The sequence below is a fragment of the Brassica oleracea genome, chromosome C9, assembly GCF_000695525.1.
Source record: "Brassica oleracea var. oleracea cultivar TO1000 chromosome C9, BOL, whole genome shotgun sequence".
Taxonomy (NCBI): domain Eukaryota; kingdom Viridiplantae; phylum Streptophyta; class Magnoliopsida; order Brassicales; family Brassicaceae; genus Brassica; species Brassica oleracea.
Genome location: NC_027756.1, coordinates 31,997,196 through 32,004,636, shown reverse-complemented (window position 1 = coordinate 32,004,636; position 7,441 = coordinate 31,997,196).

The following is a 7,441-nucleotide window of genomic DNA, read 5'->3' as shown; positions in this document are numbered from 1 at the left end:
GACACCCGATGAACAACCCTAAGCCGGCTTTCATTTAAATCAAATTTTAATCTCTAGGTATTCTAGTTATTTGCGTCACCATTGATTTTAAAACCCCACTTGTTTCTCAGCTTAATATTGAACTCATAAGAGTAAAGAGTAAACTGGTCCTCTGGATTGAATCTCAAATATTACAATTACCACTGTTAACTTGACAGTAGCAAGGATTCATTTTTAGTGTATCATGCGATTAGGGATATGAAGTTAAACTCTTGTAAGAAAAGAGATGTCTTTGGTCCAATAATCCGGACACCCTATGATATCAAACCAATTGGATACAAATGGGTCTTTGTGAGAAAAAGAAACGAATATGGTGAAGTAGTAAGATATAAAGCACGGCTTGTTGCACAAGGATTCTCACAGAGACCAGGATTAGATTATGAGGAGACATACTCCCCTGTGGTGGATGCTACTACTTTTAGATTCCTAATAAGTCTGGCTCTAAGAGAAAAATTAGACTTGCGGTTAATGGATGTAGTAACTGCATACTTATATGGTCCACTGAATAATGAGATATATATGAAAGTACCAGAGGGTATAGAGTTGAAAAACAAATCAAGTTCTCGAGAACAACATTGTATAAAGTTGAACAAGTCACTTTATGGATTGAAACAATCAGGCCGAATGTGGTACAATAGGCTAAGTGAGTACCTAGTGAAAGAAGGATATAAGAATGATCCAATCAGCCCATGTATCTTTATAAAGAAATTCGGCCAGAGCTTTGTGATCATGGCAGTGTATGTTGATGATCTTAATATCCTAGGAACCTCTGGAAAAATCTCCCAAACAGTTGAATATCTTAAAAAATAATTTGAGATGAAAAATCTAGGAAAAACAAAGTTTTGTTTGGGATTACAGCTTGAGTACATTAGAGATGGAATCCTTGTGCATCAAATGGTATGTACAGAAAAAGTACTCAAGAGATTCAATATGGCCGAGTCTCACCCATTGTCTAGCCCCATGGTCGTGAGGTCTCTAGGCCTTGACACGGATCCGTTCGGTCCTAAGAAGGACGATGAAGAAGTCCTTGGTCCCGAAGTGTCATATCTCAGTGCCATAGGAGCTTTAATGTATCTGGCCAGCCACATTCGGCCAGACATATGTTTTTCCGTGAACCTACTATCTAGGTTTAGCTCTTGTCCGACCCAAAGGCACTGGAACGGGATTAAACATATTCTTCGTTACCTGCAAGGAACGAAAGACTTGGAATTATCTTATACTAACCAAAACAAAGAAGGGTTAGTTGGCTTTGTTGATGCAGGTTATCTCTCGGATCCTCACAATGCTCGATCACATACAGGCTATGTCTTTACACATGGTGGAACAGCCATATCATGGCGTTCCATGAAGCAGACGATCGCGGCCACATCATCTAACCATTCGGAGATCTTGGCTGTTCATGAGGCCAGCCGCGAGTGTGTATGGTTACGGTCCATGACTAACCATATCCGAGTTGATTGTGGGATGACCGAAGGGAAAGACGCACCAACGATCATGTATGAGGCCAATGCAGCATGCATTGCTCAGCTTAAGGACAGCTACATCAAAGGAGATAGGACGAAGCACATCCTGCCTAAGTTCTTCTTCACATACGAGCTATAGAAAGCCGGCGAGGTCCAAGTAGTCCAAGTGAGTTCAAGTGACAACTCAGCTGATCTGTTCACCAAGTCATTTCCTACTTCAACGTTCAGAAAGCTCACGTATCAGATTGGGATGCGTAGACTGAAAGACCTTCAGTGAGGTACAGAACAGGGGGAGTAATACGTGTTGTACTCTTTTTCCTTCACCATGGGTTTGTCCCCCTAGGTTTTTCCTGGTAAGGTTTTAATGAGGCAACATCCAAAGCGTATTAGAATATATGTATGGTTATTACATCCAAGGGGGAGTGTTATAAATCATATTGTGGATGTCCATAACCGGCCCGGTCCATAACCGGCCCATTGCTTAGAGAGAGAGAGTCGGCCGCAAGGAGAGAGAGTCGACCTCTTGCCTTTTTCCTTCTTGGTTTATGATTTGTACTATTTCCATATTTGTATTTCCTTTTCTCTAGTCTTACCATTATTCTATGACGGTGTAATTTCCTTTATATAAAGAGCTACTTATGTTTAAGATTAATAAGAATAGGAAACTATTCTCCTAAGTTTCACAACAACTGCCTCAATAAATTAATTATATGTACACATGAACCATACGTATACAACACGCATGGTCATCACATAATTTCATGACATATATTTTATTAGTCTTAAAATTTAGCAATACATGCTTGATATAAGATTAGTCTTGCATGTATTCTACATGCAAATACAATATGAAAAGTGTGATTTAGATGATATACATTAATTTAACCAACGCGGTTGGCCTAGTGGTACTTGAGGCCCAGAACCAATACGCTCCCCGCAGGTTCGATTCGCGTTGGCCACCCGGGCTAGGGTTAAATCCCAAGAATACGTGGAGTGTCGTGGGCCTCGCGGGAATAGTCGGTTGACCACGGTCGCCGGAAACCCGCGGTTACCTAAAAAAAAAAAAAAAATGATATACATTAACCGCATACCTAGCGGGATGATTATATCAGTCGTTTAATATCTCTACTAGGTGGGTGCCCGCAAATTTGTGGATCCAAATAATTTTAAAATTTTAATATAATATAATATTTTATGTCTTTGACCTGCAATAATATACTTTAACATTTTAAAACTGAATGTAAATTTTTAGTAGATAATTTTTAATAAAAATATTTTATTTGTTAATAGCTTTTAAATTCTTAAATAGGATATTTATAGTATTTAGTTAGATTTTTTACATATTTTACAAAACAATATTTTATTAAATTGTACTATATTATTGTTAGAACATGTATATATAGTTTAATTGGTTTGTATATCTAATTTTTCGTCCATAAAAATTACTAAAATAAAAACACGAACTGATGTTACAAGTAGACCCACATTTGCAACTAAAGTATCAAACACAAAATTTATTAAGAAGAAACATAACTATAAATATATGTGAATTCTATTAATTTAATAAAAATGTAAGAGTATAAAAAATTCATAAATTTTGGAATATAGTTTTATTCATAATATTCTTTGGATTGTTTTACGACTGATGTAATTTTTGTGTTTATTTTTCTTTGAAAAAAGTTTTGAAAACAATGAAGTTGTGAAGAAAATAATATTTTGCGATTGATTCTGATTTGATAACATTTTTATAACCTCTTAGAATGGAAACTATAGAATTATAAATAATTAATATAATATTTATAAATTTATATTTTATGAATTATTTCTCTGAAATTTAAAAATCTGTATAAATAGTTTCATAAATCCTAATAAGTGGTTTTATGACTTAAGAAAATAATTTGTTATCTATGAAGAATAATCTATAAACTTAAAAAATGATTTAAGAATTTTAGAAAACAGTCCTATATATTAATTTAAAATTAAAAACCATAAATAAGTATTTAGAAAAATATTTTATAAAATTCTTATCATTTTTAAATTTTAAATAATTTACGAACGATGGTTTTTAATTTTATAGAATATTTAGAAAAATATTTAATAAAATTATTAAATCATTTTAATAATTTACAAACAAGTTAACCTTCATAAACATTTTATAAATTCCTATAAATGATGAAAAATTCTTCCTTATAAATGGTTTTATATATCTTTATAACATTTTTCATAAATCTTTATATATTTATTTGTAAACTCTTATTAATGATATAATAATAATTATTGATGATTTGACACCTTAAAAATGATTACCAAATATTTATATAAGTATAAACTATTATATATCTTTTATAAACCATTGGAAATGAATCAATATAAATGACTTTAATTTTTCTTACAAAATATATATTAACCATCACATATGATTTTAAACTAATGTAAATAATTTATTAACTCGCTATATGATGCATTAATAATTATTATTATAATTTTTATTAGAATTATATGTTTTATATATGTATTATGACTTATATAGAAAATAAAGCTTTTTTACAACTGCTTATATAGAAAATAAAGCTATTATATTATTTTTATTAACTACTTTTTAACAACATTATTCATATAATTTATAAATAGAATATTAGTGCAAAAAAGAAATGTTGGAGTATTAAATAGAATTTTCATAATTACTACCATTAAATACTATAAACGATTAGGCATAAGAATATATATATATATATAGTTTGGAAACTAACATTAATTGGTTCTAGGATTGCCTTTTTTAGACTTGATTAAAATAAAAGAAAATTTAAAAATCATTGACCAATGAAATTATAAGGATTTTTCTCAAACTGTCTATATATTATGTTTATAATTTTATAATTTTGAATAATAATCATAACTATTGAAAATAATCTTTTTATTTTAAATAGTTTGAAAATCAAAATTTTTGGTATTGTATAATATTAGAAAATTATAGAGATATATTGTTAATTCTAAAAATTTTATTATAAGTTTCCAAAAAGTCTTTTTATGACATATTTCTTGATTAATAAAAAACAAAGATTAATGAACAAAAAATTATTTTATAACACTTTCTATTTTTGCATTATTTTGTCTACCACTTTATCTTTTTTTTAAGTAAAATAGTTACAAATAATTAATTAACAGTTATATTAATACGTAAAACACGTTTATTTTGGCAAACATTAAAAAAAATTACTTAAAAATATAAAATAACAAAGAATACAACCAAGAATATAACAAACACGTTTTATTATTCTTCACTGATGTTTTATATATGTATTCTTTTTTTTTCCTATTACAAAATAAGCATGTCAATTTTATAATAATCAAAACTATATCAATAAAGTCTTAACTCAAGTCATGTATTAATATATTATTCTCGTTTTTTAATTTATATTATAATAAACTTTTTCAATATTAATATTATTTTAAATAATTTATCATATAATTTTATTATAATCAAGGCTATAAGAATTATATTAATAGAGTATATTAACTTTAGTCTCGTATTATTATAGTGTTCTAATTTCTCAATTTTATACCATAATAAATATTTCATTTATAAATATTATTTTAGAAGATTTACTATATATTTTTTTGTTTTTAAATATACAAATACTATAATCATTTGTGAAAGTAATAACTCAACTATATAATCGACATTTGTCACTGAAAAATAAATGATTTTTTTTTAAATTGTTTATTTGACTGTTTTGCATTCATTGGACACATTTTAGAAAAACAATACATATATATAGTGAGTATAACAAAATATTATAGGTTTAGGTTGATTAGTTTTTTGTAATCTATAATTTATTGTACCCACTATTAATATAAATATGTTAAAATCGTTCATATAATTGTTTCTATCATACCATATGTATTTATTTAAATTTCTATAATGTAATATATGATATTTAATTGTTTCTATAAACAAATTATGTTAATTCTTTTATCTTAAAATGTTTAATTGTTTGTATTGTAATATAGATTAGATTAGATAGTTCTAGGATTAGTTTCCTTTTAAAAAGTTTAATTAAATAAATGAAAATTAGAAGACTAACAACCAATCAAATTAAGAGAATTAATTCTAAACGTCACATATGAATGACACTTAAGCGTCACTGAAAATGAATGATTTTTTTAAAAATTGCATATTTGATTGTTTTGCATTCACTGGACACATTTAATATATATAGTGAGTATAACAAAATATTATTAGGTTTAGGTTAATTATTTTTTTTGTAATCTATAATTTATTGTATTTACTATTAATATAAATATGTTAAAATCATTTATATAATTATTTCTATCATACCATATGTATTTATTTAAATTTCTATAATGTAATCTATAATATTTAATTGTTTCTATAAACAAATTATGTTAATTCTTCTATCTTAAAATGTTTTATTGTTTGTATGGTAATATATACTACCTCCGTTCCCGAAAGTAAGATTTTTTAAACTTTTTTTTGTTTCACAAAGATAGATTTTCTATATTTTTAAGGTACTTTTGTATACTTTTGAGAAACATTAATTACAAATATTTGAATTGATTAGATTTAATTGGTGGAGATTAATTGACAAGTGTATAGAAAAATAAATAATAAATTAAACTGTAAACATTTATTATATTCTTAACAAGTATGAAATCTCTAGAAAATCTTATTTTCGGGAACAGAGGGAGTATTAGATTAGGAAGTTCTAGGATTAGTTTCCTTTTTAAAACTTTAATTAAATAAATAAAAATTCAAATACCAACAACCAGTCAAATTAAGAGAATTAATTTTAAACTTCAACTATGAATGAGACCTAAGCACAAGTCACTTAAGTGACTTCTCAATTAATATATAGTAGGATGGCATGATCGTAATATACAATATCAACTTGAGATATTGACCTTTCCAAAAAACATGTGTATCTAATATACGCATATCTTTGTTTTGGAAATTGATGAACATCTTCATCAACTTACGATTATCACAGACACAGTTGATTAACAATTAAACAAGATCGAACAAAATTATTTATCTATATAAATTAAATAAGATTCAATTTCAGTATTAAACAATATGGCTTTGATACCACTGTAGGAATTCATACCGGTTTATAACGATTTATAAATCTATTTATGAATTCAGTTTGCCTAGATCTCATGCAAATACTCAAATAAATCTAGATCTTTGGGTTTCGGATATACATGGATGTTTTGCAGCGGAAAGATAAACAAACCAAGTCGAGATTTTAAGCACTCCAAATGTCGTGCCTCTACCGGTATCCACACGCACACAAACTGGATCAGATCGGGATGCTAATGTCGTTGAGATCAAATCTCAGAAGTCCAATGAACTATTCGTTGGTAATAGGGTTTATGAATCAAAAGCGGCTAGAAAGTTAATTGATTAACTTCATCTTATAACATACATATATATGGGAGACGTTGACCTACACTACGATCATCTAATTGGGCTGAGCCAATTATTAATTTCCTTCCATCGTAACCTATTATGTATTTATATAAATGTGCACATTATAAGATTCCATATATCATATATATGATTATTCATAAACCTGATATTGATTTTAATCTAAATTAAAACGAACTATTATTTAATCCAATTTGCTTAGGTGTGTAATCCTATAGGATCATATAATATTAGTAATGAATTCTCAATTCATAGATTATAAGCGGTTTCTAGCAAAACATTATAACCACCTAATATTATACGACGGCCGAATCTCGACATTACGACTTTAACTAGATTAACTACCATAGATTTTAGAACATTCCCGACGAAACATTCACTTGAATTCTCCTTTCTCAGAATCCTTAGAATTTGATTAACCCTCAATTACTACATTGACATAATTGAGGACTGAAGTCAGCGAAGTTATCGACATCATTTTGCATATTAA